Consider the following 15,972-nt stretch of genomic DNA (forward strand, 5'->3'; position numbering starts at 1 on the left):
TGTACATTCCTCCCAGATGGCAAATCATGCATATTGCAACGAGCACAGTGTTGCAGTGTCAGTTAGGCTCCTGAGAGGAGTTTCTCTCTCCTGAGGAAGTGTGCTTACTCAGTACTCACCAGCTATGCAATCTTGAGCAAGTATCTTACCCTCTCTGTGTCTTTTCCCCAACTGTAAATGGACCTAATCATAGTACCTAATTCCAAGAGTTTTTGTAAGGATTAATTAATATGTGACAAGAGCCTACAGCAGAGTCTGGTACATAGTGCCACACTACTACGTAAATGTCAGCTCTTAACATCATCCTCTCATCACTCCCACCATCACCACCACCATCCTTATCATTATCATCAACTTCAACACCCCCACCACTACCATCATTAACATCCCAGCACCACCGCCATGATTATCCCCACCAGCAGCACCGTCACCATCATCACCACCATCATCACCCTTCCTTTCTTTCAGAAGAAAGCCTGTTTATCGAACCTGCGCTACCTGAGGTTTGATTGGATGTCATTCTGCCCCAAGGGTGGTAGCAAAAGGAATCAACCCTCAGCCCCATTGACACAGTCTGCTGGCCACGTCCACAGAGCTTGGTTCAGGGTTGTTATCAATCCCTTGGTCCTCACCCCCCAAAACCAGGTGAGCCAGGCCAGCTTGGAGGCCCCAGATGGCTCCAACTCTTGAAATAAACCCCCTGGATCTGCTCTGTTCAAAACTGCAAAATGACAAAAAGTCAAAATTTCTCCTGTGGAGAAATGGGTGTCTGGAGGTAGACCACAGCTGCTGCGGTTCAGCTGTTCAAAGATGTCAGGGATCTCATGTCTGGAAAATTCTTTTCACCTTACAAGAATTCCAGATATTGGCCCTTGCTGGAGTTGCTTCCGTAGTCCGCTGACATCAGGACTCCCGCACTGCGGTTGTCTTGGCCTTCCCTCCTGGCGGCAGGATGGTCTGTGTTCACTGCCGCAAGACCCTTTCTATCAGGAATACTAACGTTGCCCCGGAAGCACTCCCCAACATACAGACTTCCATGTGTGTTTAGTTGGCAGAACTGGGTCACTCAGCCACCCATAGGACAAGGGAGGCTAGGAAAGCTGGACTGAGACTGTCATGATTGGCTGAAACAAATCATGATCCATTGCCTCGGGGAGGGTACATCGCTGCCCTGAAGAAGCCTGGGTTCTGTTGGCAAGGAAGAACGTGAGAGGTGAGTATTATAGGTCTGCAGCAGTTCAAGGTACAATGGCTGCAAAACAAACTATCCCCAAACTTTGTGGCATTTATTTAGCTCATGAATCTGCAACCTGGCCGGGCTCAGTGGGGACAGTTTGTCTCTGTGCTACTTGGCATCAGATTGAAACAGTAGCAACATTCATTTTGCCGGTGACTTTGCAATTTGGTCAGGGTTCAGTGGGCTCGGCTCATGTCTGTTCCTCTTGGTGTCAGCTGGGATGGCTCAGGAATGGGAGCTGGAAACATCTGAGGGCTTGCTTGCTCGCAACTGGGCCTGGGCTGGGAAGTCCTGTACAGCTGGGGCTCCTCTGGCCTTTCTGTCTCTCTGTGTTCTCTCCATGTTCTCTCTCCAGGACTGTGGCTTCAGGGTAGCTGGACTTCTCACATGTCAGCTCAAGGATCCCAAGTGTGAGCTGAGAGAGAGAGACAGAGAGAGAAAGAGACAGAGACAGACAGACAGGCAGACAACAGAAAGAAAGAAAGAAAGAGAGAAAGAAAGAAAGAAAGAGAGAGAGAGAGAGAGGAGGGAGGGAGGGAGGGAGGAAGGAAGGAAGGAAGGGATTCTATACACAGACCTTCTACCTTTCACAAAAAATAATGCAAAATGGATCATAAACCTGAATGTACAATGCAAAACTATAAAACTTCTAGAAGATGACATAGAAGAAAATCTAGGATCTAGGTTTGGCAATAAGTTTTTAGATAACAACACCAAGAGCATGATCCACGAATGAAAAAACTTAATAAGTTGACTTTCATTTTTTAATAAGTTGACTTTCATTTAAAGTCAAAAATTCCACTTTACAAAAACTCTGTTAAGAGAACGAAAAGATAAGCCAAAGCTTGGAGAAAATCTTTGCAAAACACATGTCCAATAAAGGACTTGTATCCAAAATATACAAAGAATTTAAAAAAACTCAACTCTAAGAAAACAAACAACCCTATTTAAAAATGGGCAAAAGATCTTGACAGATGAAAAAGAAGATACACAGATGGCAAATAAGCATCTGAAAATATGCTCAACATAATATGTCTTTAAGGAACTTGTAGATGAAAACAACCATGAGCTACCATTACACGTCTACTAGACTGGCTAAGATCCCAAAAACTGACAACACCGAATGCTGGCAGGAACGCAGAGCAACAGGAACTCTCATTCACTGCTGGTGGAAATGCGAAATGGCACAGCCATTTTGGAAGAGTTGGGCAGTTTCTGACAAAGCTAAATGTATTCTTACCATATGATCTTAGCAATCACACTCGGTATTTACCCAAAGGAGTTGAAAACGTGTCCACGTAAAAACCTGCACACAAGTGTTTATAGCAGCTTTATCCATACTTGTCAAAAACTGAAAGCAATCAAGGAGTCCTTCGGTAGGTGAATGGCTAAATAAGGAGTGGTACATCCAGACCATGGAATATTATTCAGTGCTAAAAAGAAATGAGGTAGCAAGCCATGAAAAGACATGGGGGGACCTTAAATGCATATTACTAAGTGAAAGGAGCCAGTCTTAAGAGGCTACATACGGTCAGATTCCAACTATATGGCATGCTGGAGAAAGCAAAACTATAGGGACAGTAAAAAGATCAGTGGCTTCCAAGGTTCATGGAGAGGAGGTGAAGCCTAGGGGATTTTCAGGAAGGTGAAACTCTTCTTTATGTTGCTGTACTGGTGGATAGATGTCATTATGCATTTGTCAAAACCCACAGAACAGCTCAGAAGAAAGCGAGCTTTAACCTTAATGTAAAGAGCAGACTTCAGTTAATAATGATGTATAAATACCAGTTCACTAACTGTTACAAATGTACTGTATTAATGCAAGATGTTACCAATAGGGGAAATTATGCACAGGGGAGGGGGTAATATAAGAGCTCTCTGTACTAACAATTTTTCTGTAAAATCTACAACTGTTCTAAAATTAAAAAAAAAAATTTAAACCTGAAAGACAGGATTAAAAACAAGTAATGTAATCTGAGCTGAGCTCGTATTGAGGCCAAACTTGGCAACCGCCTGTGTTGAGGGCCTGAGTTGTTACTGCTTTGGGGCCTCCAACCCCGCCCCCCCTCCAAGGCCTGACACAGAGCAGCCACTGACAAAGTTTGGACAGCTCAGGCAGGAATCCAAATAGTGCAACTATATGCGAGATGGCAAACTTTACATTTATTATCCTTCTAAGGCTTCACGACAATGCCTTATTTTCATTAACTCTTTTTTTTTTGGCTGCGTTGGGTCGTTAACTCTTTATATTGACATAATTTCAGACTCACAAAAAAGTGGCAAGTACAAAGAACTCCCATATTCCCTTTCTCCAGATTTCCCAAATGTCTTCACATCCAACCACATCTGCCCCATCCTTTCCTGTCTTTTCAGTGCTGTTTTTACCCCCATTTCACAACCAAGCAAACAGGTGGAGGAAGCAGGCTCTGAATTGGCTTCTCATCTTCCTTCTGATCAGAACAACAGTGAACATCTATTGAGCGCCTACTATGTGCCAGGCGTTGCTCCAAGAACTTTTCATGCGTCTCATCACATGTATTTCAGACCCTATGAGGTGGGGCCTGTGATCATCCCCACTTTGCAGATGTGGGAGCTGAGGCACAGTGCACGAGCCACTTCACCCAGAGTCCGACAGTAAGCAGTGGGGTTAGTACGCAGACGCAGACGCAGTCGGTCTGGTGGAAGCGAGGGAAGAGTGAAGAATGACTTAAAGATGCAGAAAACAAGGTGGGAGCCCAGTTCGGGAGGCCAGGAGGGCAGACGGCCCAGGCCACACATTCCCAAAGTGAGACTTCCACTGTCTCCAGATAAAAGTTGGCACAAACTCAGAGACACAAAGACGGGGCAAAAGAAGATTTCGTGTTTAGGAGGGGACCCCAGCACTATCCAGCCTGGGTCTGCACACCTCCTACCTGACCTTCTTCCCCTCTCCCCTCCTCAAGGCTCTCCAGCCAACCTGGCCTTCAGGCAATTCCTCCATCATGATAAATTGGTTCCCACCCCAGGGCCTTTGCACTTGCTGTTCTCACTTTCTAAACTAGTCTTTCCCCCATCCCCTTCAGGCTAGAAGCTCAAATGTCTCCTCCTCCAGGAGGAGATAGGTCTCTCTCTGTTTTACTCTCTTCTTGGTACCTCTTGTTACCTGAAATACTTTATTCATTTACTGTTTTTCCCTACCTTCTGGGCTCCAACAGGGCTTTTACGGTGTGCAGTGATTAGTGGTCCATGGAGCGTGGGTTGGAATCCCACACCGGCTGCATGATTCTGAGCAAGTTTCCCCATCTGTAAACTGGGGGACAGTAGTATAGCTCCCTCACAGGGTAGTTGTCAGTTAATATATGCATGGCCTTAGAAAGGGGTCTGCCAGATGGTACTAACTGTTGATTGAAGAGTTGTTTTACAATCTACATTTTGATGGAGCCCGGCATATCGTAGGCGCTCAGAAAACGTTTGCTGAAGAGAACACACATCCGCATCCAGCAGAAGTTGGGCTGTCGGGGAAGAGTAGCAGGATTAAAGGTGCCCAGCCCCCCAACCCTTAACGGACCTGCCCCCTGTGCCTAGAGAGGCAGAGAGGGGCCTCAGCAGGAAAGGCAGGGGCAGGGGCGGTGGGACCGGCTGGTGCCAAATCCGGAGGCTCCACCCGGAGCTGGGATTTTATTCTGAGAGCTAGGGGAAGCCCTGCGGAGTTCTCCCCGCTGGGGTGTGACCTCCAGTGGCCTTGGGGCCCGGGCGCTGGGATCGCCTCCGGGAGAGATCGGCAGCCCCTCGGACTGCGGGGACGCGGGGGACCGGGACAGGGACTCAGCTGTGACCGTCGGCGCCCCTGCCGGGAGGGCGCCCCTGCCGGGAGGGCGCCCCGGGGAGCGCTGGGTGAGCGGGGCGGGGCGGGGCGGCGCAGGCCAATGGGCGGGGAGCGGGGCGGGGCGCAGGAAGCTGGGCGGGCTTGGCAGGGGGCCTAGGAAAGCCCCGCCCGGCGCAGCCAAGGCTGGGACTGCCGCCCGGGGTGTCTCCCACTTCCTGCTCCGGCGCTGGAGCGGCGACTGGACCAGGAACGCGCAGGTAGGACCCGGGGCCCGCGCACGGGTGGGAGGCTGGGGGATCGGCCCGGGCACGCGGCGGCGGTCCACAGAGCGCTGGGCCGCCGGCGGGACGCCAGGCGGCGGGGACCCCGGGATTTCCCGATCCCCGGTGGGGATTGCTCACCTGCCGGCTCCTCTTCGCGCGAGGGGCAGCGGAGCCTCCGTGCGTTCCGCCCAGCGCACCTGAAGCGGGGCTGGGGAGGTTAGTGCTGACGCTCAGACACCCGCACGCCCCAAACTCGCCCCGTCCCCGGCACGTCAGAGGGGCGGCCTCTTGAAGGGGTTTGGGAACGTCGTGAGCGTGGGGGGAGGCAGGTCTTGGGCCACCAACCTCCCCCGTCTTCTCTGGGCAGTCACCCCCAACCCCGCGCACAGGAAGTCGGTGAGGATTTGGATAGAGGAATCTGGTGAAACAAGGCCCTTTCGACCTCTGCTGTCCTTATTTGAATATTGGATGGGCCCAATAATAGCGATCATTTGCTGGGACTTCTGTTGTACGGGCCTGCCCTGAGCACTGAAAGTATTCTGAGTTAAAGTTCAAAATAACCTTTGTGGTCGGTGCTTTGTGTTTATTGTGGCCATTTTGCAGATGAGAACTGCTGAGGCACAGGCAGCTTAAATGACTTGCCCAAGGTGATGCCCACAAAAGAAGTGCAGAGCAGGATTCCAATGCACTCATTCTGGCACCAGAGCCCACTGCCCTCCACATGTCAACATTGGTCAAACTACCCCATAAACACATTCTCCAGGGGATTCGCTTAAGGCACAGCTTCCCAGGCTCTTTTTGGTGAGATTCAGATTCAGTAAACCCAGGAATCTAGATTCTTCTTCTCCTTCCTCTCCTTCTCCTTCTTCTTCTTCTCTTGAACAAAATCTATGTTTCTTATAATCAGGACAGTCTGGGGACCGGCAAACTTGGTGCCTGCTGCTGGGATTCACACATCACCCCCAGGCCAGCACTTACCCTGCTTGAATCCCAGCCTTTGCCCTCTGTGGCGAGGTATGACCCCCGCCCCCCTGCAACTCCTCCCCTATGGGTGGCCTTTTAGGATCACCAGGCATTTGCTGGGACAACAGTGCCTTTATTAAAATCCTTAAGTCCAGTGGGAAAACTGAGGCTCGGGTTTCCTTTTGTCCAGGTGTCCCCCACAGTCAGGGGTTTCCAGAGTCCTACAAAGGCCACTTAAACTCAGCCCCACCATGAGTACAGACGAGGATGCTGAGGTATAGAAAGGGAGGTGACCCACCCCAGCCATTCACTCACTCATTAGCACTCTCTGGGCACTGCTTGAGTGCTGTTCAGGGCACTGGTGTTTGCCCTCAAGGAGCTCCCTCTCGGGGGGGCGGTTGGGGAGAGCTATGAGGAAGGGAGGAAGCACAGGTAGGGGGTGATCAACCTTCATGGGTCAATGGGACGGACTTCATGGAGCAGGGACCTCTGAGCCAGCCCTGGGAGAGGAGGAGAGGAGCTTGGTAGGTGCAGAATGAGAGGGAACAGCATGCTGAACATTGGGAACAGCATGGATAAAGGCTAGGAGGTCGTTCAGGGAGCGGGGGAAAAGCCAGTGCTGGATGGAAAGGTGGGGAGTGTTGTGAAAGGCCTTGAATGCCATGCCGAGGAGTGTAGGCCAGTGTATTTTACCTTTGCCTGAACCATAAGAATCACGATACAGATTCCTGGGCTCCACCGCGGACCTCTGGAGCTAAATCTAGAGGGAGGCTGGGGGAAGGCCCCAGGGAGGGAAAACCACTAACCAGTCACACTGGTTACAGCACACCCAGTTACCAGCAGGTCTGGGATGACCTGAGGATATCCAAATTCTGGGCAGTGACTGAGTAACTGATGTGTTTTGTACATCAAAGCCCAGGGTTGCAGAAAGCCGAGGGAGGGGCAGGAATGCTGTCCCCGAAGGCATTCACAATTTCCTGCTGTTCAGATGCAGAAGAGGAGCTGAAATGAAGTATCAAGGAAATGAGAAGAGAGACCCTTTCCTGGACCCCCTTCTCTCTATCCCCCTACCCCCCATCCCTACCCGCCGGATGGAGGAGAGAGTTTGGGATCAAATGTCCACTGCCCTTGATGGCACCTGGGAGTGGGGCAGGGACAGAGGCCCCCTGGGTGCTTCGTTTCCTCACATTTGTAAAATTGAGCTTCTATGAGTGCTAATGACATCATGTTTTATAAGCTCCTTAGCACAATTTCCAACACAACACATCCACAGTCAGAATCCATGTCTGTCGTTAGCTGTCAAGAAATATATAGCTTGGAGGTTAAGAGCATGGACTCCGGAGCCAGATTGCACAGGTTCAAATGCTGGCTTTGCCACTTCTCATGGAGCCAAGTTCTCAAGACTTCAGTTTCCCCATCTGTGAAATTATAGTGTCTACTTTATACCATTTGTAGTGATGATGAACTGAATTCATAAGTGTCAAGCATACAGAACAGCGCCCAGTGTGAAGTAAGCACTATATATTTGTTAAGTAAATAAATGAACCCCATTGGATGGCATTTAATCTGCCCATTTTGCAGGTGAGGAAACCAAGACTCAGACATGTGTGTGGCGGCCTTGCCTAAGGTCGTACATCTAAGAGCACATCTAAGAGTGACAGATGGAGGGATTCAAACCTGCTTTCCTTCCCAACCTCTGTCCTTTCCCACTGTGCCACTTTGCTGGGGTGGCCAAGAGGGACATCTTTTGGAGCATTCCTCGGGACCGTGGAGACATACCAGTCTTGTTTGACCAGATTTCCCTTGGCTCAGCTTGAAGAGAGGCCGACGCTTGCCTAGGTGTTGTACGAATTTGCCCTTGCAAGAATGTGGATGGGAGAACCCCAGTGGAGGCTGAGAGACCTAGAGAGACCGGGGGACCCTGCATCTGATGGGCCGTAACCCCTGTTGCTTTGCTTCCAGCCAAGTCATTCTGCTTCTCTGACCCTGAGGCAGAGAGAAGGTCACAGGCTTGAAGACAGGGGCCCCAGGTTCAAATGTGAGCTTGCTGTTCTTCCTGTCTGTGGGATCTGGAGGACGTTGCTTAACCTCTCTGAGCCTCAGTTTGCTTGTCAGTAAAATGGGTGTTTGGAGGGGGAGGGGGCGGTATTCGTGAGATGGTTTTTGGAGATACCTTGCCCACAGCTCCGTGATTGCTACTTTTCTCCCCGATTAGGACAGAGTCACTTCTTCACATCCAGCGCCTGGCTTCCTCATTCATTTCTTCTTCGGATATTTATTGGGTACTTGTGTGCCAGGCAAGGTGCCAGGTGCTACTGGTAGAGCACTGGGCAAAGTCCTTGCTCTCCTGGAGTTCGACTTCTAGTTCTGAAAACAGGCAGTACACAAACAAACATACACAGATCTATGCTCCTTATCTAACATTGGAAATCCACAAGCTCTGAAAACCGGAAGCATTCTCATCACTCAAGTGGAAGCAAGACCCGACATGAACTAACCGCGAGGCTCTTTGAGGCTTTATTTATTCCCCTTGGCGTGAAGGCTCGTGTGTCTTGCTGCAGAGATGTCCGTGTGATTGATCACGGTGTGCTCCTCGGGCCCCATGGGGGGCGGGGGTAGTTTTGATGGGTGGTATTTTATACAAGATGACCTTTCTCTAATCTGAGTAATTCTGAACTCGGAGACACACCTGGCCCCCAGGATCTCGCACAGGATGACAGGCACCTACGGTATCGTGTCACATAGTGACAGTGCTTGGAAGCAGTGTGGGGGTGGAGTCGGGGGAGCCTCTCTGAGGAGGGACATTTAGAAGGACAAGGGGCAGAGACCCTGGAGGAGCGGGCCAGGTGGAGGGAACCAGAGAGGATGCTAGAAAAGGTCTCGTCCGCCCGACCGGCCCCATTTCCGGGCCTGCTGCTTGCCCCTGCTCTGCGTGCACAGTTCTGTCTAAATGCACACATCTTCACCTTTCCAAGAAGTGGTGATGCCTCTGAGGTTTCGGGTTTGCCTCCGACTGACTCATTTTCATTCTTGGGGCCCCCTTGGGACTCCTCATCTTCTCGACGTCACTTAAGAAATCCAAGTCTTCACCAAAGCAGGCCTGGGAGCTGCGACTGTCTGGGGATGCTCACCATCTGGGCTGGCATCTGAGTCCCCCCTCCGCTTCCCTCCAGAGAGAGAGGGAGGAGGTGAGTCCGGGTGAGGGGAGGAGAAGCTTGGCCCTCGAGGGTTTGGTGGAGCAGCTTTCCTGAGAGGGAGGAGGTGTTCTAAGCAACAGGACTGTGAAGGGACTAACAGCCTCCAGCCTGCAGAGCCAGTTTGCAAGGCTGAAAGTGACAGGCACGCACATATCTTGAGTGCCAGCATGGGGCTCGCTGCTTATACTCAACTCAGCAAGCGTGCTGGGGCTGGGGACACAGTAGTGACTGATGCAGCAACAAGGGCCCTCGTGGAGCTGACCGTCTAGTGGTGGAGGTGACTTTTTTTTGCGGTACGCGGGCCTCTCACTGTGTGGCCTCTCCCATTGTGGAGCACAGGCTCCGGACACGCAGGCTCAGTGGCCATGGCTCACGGGCCCAGCCGCTCGGCGGCATGTGGGATCTTCCCGGACCGGGGCACGAACCCATGTCCCCTGCATCGGCAGGCGGACTCTCAACCACTGCACCACCAGGGAAGCCCTGGAGGTGACTTTTGAGCTAAGACTTGACATAGACACGTGGATATCTGGGGAAAGAGTGATGCCAGCAGAAGGAACAGCAAGTGCAAAGGCCCTGAGGCGTGTTTGACTCACAGTAAGGAAGCTGATGTGGTTGGCTGGAGTTGAAGCAAGTCGAAGAGGCCTGGGGAGAGAGGTCAGGCAGGCCAAAGCAGCCAGAGGCCTGCATTGTCTCACTCAACTTGTACAGTAACTCTACGAGGTAGGAGCTGCTCACCTCCCATCGATCTGCCCAGCAGCCCTGTGCACGTGGTCAGGCCAGGACCGACGTCACAGGTGATCCGATCATTGCCCAGATCATTTTACAGATTATTTTACCGATGAGCATCTTCCCAGCATGGCAGACACCCTAAAGCAGAGGGGGCGTGGTGGGGCTGAGGGTCGTGGAGGCAGGTAGATGCGTGGGTGCCTCCTCAGTTCCCTGGGGAGGAAACTGAGGCTCAGGGAAGAGACTGACTCGGTGATACAACTTGGAAGGGGCAGAATCTGGATTCAAATCCAGGGCTGGAAGCCTGTACATTTAACTACTATTCTGAGCCATTCAGCCCGAGGAGCAGAGTTTAAAAGAAGTAGGTTTCTAGGTTAGAAATAAGGGAGCACAGTCACCGAGAGCTGTTTTGGTGAACTGCGGAAGGCCTGAGGGTTTCCTGAAGCAGCCAAGAGAGTGTTTTGTCTTTTTAAGAGGAACTTCTCCAGAGAGGAGGGACGCCAGATCTCTGCGGGGGCAGCCCTCCAAGCCCGCAGGCCCTCAGCTTCCCAACAGTCTTGCTTATGGGGAGTAGGCCTTCTAGAAACGAGATTCTACTGTTGGACAGCTCTAACTGGGAGAATATCTTTCCTGGGATTTAGCCAAATTAGCTTTCCAGGAACTTCTGCTTCCTGGCTTTGGTTCTACCCCTTGGAGGTAGTAAGCATCCTCTTCCATCCCAGCGCAGTGATTCTCTTATTCAGATGACACAGCCATAATTCATTCAGTCATTCTTCCTCTTCAGTCTGGCTTTGGGCATGATCCAATTGGTCAGAGTCCCACATAGAAACCATTGCCTCCCCCAAAGCCTGCCCAGTCAGAGAGGAGGGAGACTGTCACCTCCTTGGATCTGGAGCCCATACCTCTGTTGATACCACCTGCAATGATACTTTGTAGTGGCCACACCCCAGTTGGGGCTGGTGTTGAACTTGTCAGCTAAACCCTCCAGTTCTCTCGTCTACATGAGCTGCTGTCAATTAAGGTTTCTTCCATTCTGAGGTTCCTTGTTTGAGGCTAACAGTCATTCTCAGTCTTTCTTGTTTTCTAGTAAATCAACTGCAGGCTATAATTTTTTCTCTGAGTACTGCTATGGCTTCATTCCACAGGTCTTGTTACACAGTGTCATTCACCGCTAGCTATTATAGTTTATAATTTCCCTTTTGATTAAAAGTGTTATGTGCGTTATAATTTTTTTAAGGTAGATGGAATTTTTTAAGTTATTTTTTGATTGTTGATTTCTGAATGTATTGCATAATGGTCAATATTCGTAGATTCTGTGATATCAGTGATGGAGAATTTGTCGAGATCGTCTTTGTAGGATTTTCTGGTCCATTTTTTTTCTGTTTGTTCCTCTTGTATTTGAAAGGATGTGTGTTTTTGTTGGGTTAAAGTTCTAGAAATATATTTTGTTCACGCTTACTAATTATATCATTTATATTTTCTCTGTTTTTATGTAGTTTTCTCTACCTGATGTATCTCCCACTATGATAGAGGATCTGTTCATTTTTCTCTGGCCTTCTCTCAGTTTTTTGCTTCGTTTTTGTAGGTATGTTGTTAGGTGCTTATAAACAATACGAATAGAAGAGGGTTCATGATTTTTATACCTTCTTGGTGAGCTACTCCTTTTATCAGTATAAAACAGCTACCTTTCTTTTAATACTTTGATGCCTTAAATTCCATTTTATTCAGTATTAATATTCGTATACCTGTTATCTTTATTTGCATTTTTCCTGACTAATTTTCCAATTCTTTATTTTCTTTTCTTCCCCTCTAACGTCGAAGGACTTTTCTTTGACCCCAGTCTGGTAGCCGCATGAGTTTAAAAAAAAAAACAAAAAAAGAAACTTGCATTTTAGTCTCAGCTCTGCAACCCACTTGCTCAGTGATCTTGGGCAAGTCATTTTCCCTCTTTGGGCCTCAATTTCCTAAACCGTAACATGGGGATATGACTCGCTTTGCCCCTCTCTAGGGTTTTTGTGAAAATAACAACACATAGTGAATATGAAAGGCATTGTAAACATCCCTGTACTCATATTAGTTGTTGGGTGTAAACACTGGCCAGCATTCTAGGTAGCGAGAATGGCATGTACAAAGGCCTGGAGGAAGGAACACATCCACAATGAGGGAGCCAACGACTTCAGTTTCGCCATCATTGGTTGGCTGCCTCTGCGTTCGCAAGGAGACGTGCATGAGACACAGTCCCTGGCCTGGAGGACTTTCAGTCTGGAAATGGAGCAAAATGATGTGCACGGCTCACTCTTTATGAGAATGGAACTGATGTTTGGACAGAGGGACAGGCAGAGCTGGGAGGTGGGGGGAGGAAAGAGTAGCGTTTGATCAGGAACACCCTGAGAGGGTGGCGTAGGAGGAGGGCACCGAGAGGCAGAGGAAACAGCCCAAGGGAAGTGGGGAGTCTGTGGCTCATATGGGGAGGGTGGGGCAGGGCTGCTCTTTGATCCCCTCGTCCGCACCCCCTGAGGAGGAAAGCAATGGGGCTTTTGCAAAATTTTGGAACTCCTCACTGACAAATGATACTGCCCAGCCACAGGAGGGCAGGCGGTGATGGCGTGTCTCCAGCCTTGCTCCCTCTCATCACCATAACAACCGTATCCCACGGGGACAGAAGGAAGGAACGTTTGGGGGTGCCAGAGCTTAGGGAAGGTGCGGGGGAGGGGTTTCACCTGTTGCTTCTTTCCTCTCATTGGGGGTCTTCTGGTGTCTCAGGACACCCACTCACCCAGGAGGATATCACCTGGTGGCTGTAAGCCACAGAGGCACCACAAATGTGGGGCGTGGTTTTTAAAAATTGAGCATTTAAAAACCAGGGTAATATACATACAAATCTGGGTTTCTAGCTTCTTGCGAAAAATCGAGCACCCTAGTGACCCCTAGGTCTTCATTTACATGGTGCAAAGCAGAGTGGCGGGTGCCTGTTAGGACTGGACATGTGCTCGCCACCTGCCGTCTCTCTACTCACTGAGGTCAGGCATCTGTGTTCTCTTAGATATTTGGTTGACGCTGGGGGAGATGACCCTCCGTGGCCGTGAGAGGTGGCTGGGAGCTGGGAACTGCCCCCGGAGGGAGTGAGCGCCCCATTGCTGGAAGCAGGCAACTAGAGGGTTGATGGCCCCGTGGCAAAGGCCTAGGGGAACTTGAAGTGTTAGCTGACTTGGACTCTGGGGTCTTTGGGGATCCACCAGCTCTGAGAACTGGCTGTTCTGAGACCTTCGATGACAAACCCCAGTAGCCTCGTGCACCCTCTGCTCTATTCCCTTCCCTCTCACCCATCGTATTTTTCTTTTTCTTTTTTTTTTGTGGTACGCGGGCCTCTCACTGTTGTGGCCTCTCCCGCTGCAGAGCACAGGCTCCGGACGTGCAGGCTCAGTGGCCATGGCTCACGGGCCCAGCCGCTCGGCGGCATGTGGGATCTTCCCGGACTGGGGAGCGAACCCGTGTCCCCTGCATCGGCAGGCGGACTCTCAACCACTGCGCCACCAGGGAAGCCCTTCTTTTTCTTTTTATTGCAATGTGCATGCAGACAAGTGCCCGGCTTCACAAAGTAAACACAAGCGTGTATAACCTGATCAGGAAACGAAGCATGACTCGCCCCCCAGAAGATTCTCTCCCGCCCCACCTTCCCCAGGACACTTTCCTGACCACTAACCCCAAGACTGGTTTGTGTCCTTTTGGACTTCATATAAATGGAATGAGTATTGCCCTTTCAAGCCCAGCTTCCTATACTCAGCTTGTACTCTGAGACCCTTCTGTGCTGTCATGGCAGCTGTCATGTACTCAGGGTCTGTACTTGGCGTTTGGAGACGAGCTTTTGCTGCCTGCTCCATCAGCACTGCGCTAAGGCTCTTCTACCCAGCTATGCCAGCCATGGTCTCTGCCTCCCCTCAACCGCCCCAGGAGGCAAGTGGTTCAGCTCTCATTTCACAGATGAGGAGACCGAGGCTCTGAGAGGACCACAGTGTGCCAAGGTCTCCCAGCCAGTCAGTGCAGAGTCCACGCGCTCAGGCTCAGAGTTATGCTTCCGCATCTTAGATGCTCTGGGGTCCCTGCCCATGTGGGTGTCCCCACACATCTGTGTGTCCCTGACTGTGCCAAGAATGATAAAGGATGAGACAACAGAAAGAACTCGAGGGACAGCCCCATCCCAACCCCCGCCTGTCTGCAGACAGACCATGAACAGGGAGCTCTTACCTGTGCTGACTGCTTTGTGTTTGCCCAGGGACAAAAGTCCTGGTCCCTGTTGAGACACGCTCCCTGTGAGGACTGGGCAAACAGTGGTCGGTGGTGGAGGCCAAGTTCTAGTTCATCACTTCCTGCCTCGTTACCTTGGGACTATTTCTGAATTCCCCTGAGCATCAGTTTCCTCCTCTGTGCAGGTAATGTTTAACCACGTCTTCCACACGGGGCTTGCTGGGAGGAGCGAACAGAGAGGTGTATAAAAGGAGTGAATTTACGGCTGCTTCCTCCATGCCAGGTGCTGTACTGTGACTCCAGAACCAAAAGATCTGGGTTCAATTCCCAGGCCCACCTCTTACTAGCTGTGCATCCTTAGGCAGGTTCCTGGACCCCTCTGGGCCTCAGTTTCACCATGTCTACAAAGGGAATGATAATAATTGCACCTTCCATGTTCCTCAGTTGGGGAAGGGTGGAACCTATGGGCAGAAGGGCCCAGGGCATGGTCTCTAAAGGCTCAAGGAATTGGGGGCAATCATGGTGACTTCTGGTGACCTCAGTAAGAAGGCGAACTGGGAGCCGTGACTGTCACTAAGACAGCCAAACTCTAATCAGCATCTTGGGGCCGAGACATCTTGTATCTGTGTGTCAGGGCAATGAGCAGTAATCAGGGTAACGCCCCAATTACCAGCTCTCTGGAGATCAGCTCCCCCCTCCCCTCTTGGGGTGGCCAAGATCGGTGTGGTGCCTGCCCTGGGGTATATAAGGAGACTCTGAGCCAGAATTGGTCAGTGTTTATCCAGCAGTAAGAGGCAGAAAATGCCAGCTCTGGGAGCTGTATCCCTGCCTCCATCAGGGATGGCTGGCCAGGCCGCACTGCACACAGCCAGGGGGAGTGCGTGCATTTATTCTTCCATTCAGCAAATATCTATGGACCACCCCCCCCACCCCGCTACTGTGTGCCAGGCACTGTGCTAGGCTGTAGGGCTATAGCAGTGAACAGGGTGGACACAGCCTGTAGGAGCTGGTGTTCTCTGGGGGATTTGGACTGTGCACAGGACACATGCGTGTGTGACAGGCAGTGAGGAGTAAGTGCCAGGAAGAGAAATAAAGCAGAAGAAGGGCCTGCAGAGTGATGGAGGCTGTGGCCGCTGGTCCTGAGCAGGTGACGTCTGCACTCAGGTCCTCAGGCGCAGCCTCCTCCCTGGGGGCACTGGTACCTTCTGAGGATGGGCGTGGCTTCCAGGATCCTAGATGGAGTCACCCGGCTGCCCCTCCCATGGACATTTGGACTTAATGTGTCCGCAGCCAACGTGAGCGTCCACATTGCCATAAGGTGGCTGTTAGCACAGGATGCCAGCCTGTCCCGGAGATGGTGCACCCCCTTGGGGCTCTGGCCCGGCCGAATCCCACGAAGGAGGTTCACGGTCTCCAGCCCCCTCCCTCCCCTCTCAGACAAGGCTGTGTCTCTCACTCTGCAAGCTCCCGTGGGCTTCAGCCACAGCTGATGACCTGCAAACCGGTCTCTAGCGTGAGCCTTCCTTCTGAGCTCCA

The 15,972-nt window shown here is 51.1% G+C and overlaps 1 protein-coding gene across 6 annotated transcripts in view; it reads left to right on the plus strand.

The window, feature by feature from the left end:
- Nucleotides 1–5,178: 5,178 nt before the first annotated feature.
- The window catches only part of IL4R (interleukin 4 receptor), a 37,626-nt gene continuing 26,832 nt past the window's right edge, over nucleotides 5,179–15,972 (plus strand). For 2 of the 6 annotated variants that reach the window (XM_032606986.1, XM_032606992.1), the window contains exon 1: nucleotides 5,179–5,299. The gene's annotated coding sequence lies outside the window, so the exon portion shown is untranslated. Of the gene's footprint in view, nucleotides 5,300–8,336; nucleotides 10,186–15,972 lie in introns of those variants that run through there. The other 4 variants (XM_032606984.1, XM_032606993.1, XM_032606987.1 and 1 more) reach the window with 4 other exon arrangements.

The sequence above is a fragment of the Phocoena sinus genome, chromosome 15 (assembly GCF_008692025.1).
Source record: "Phocoena sinus isolate mPhoSin1 chromosome 15, mPhoSin1.pri, whole genome shotgun sequence".
Lineage (NCBI taxonomy): Eukaryota > Metazoa > Chordata > Mammalia > Artiodactyla > Phocoenidae > Phocoena > Phocoena sinus.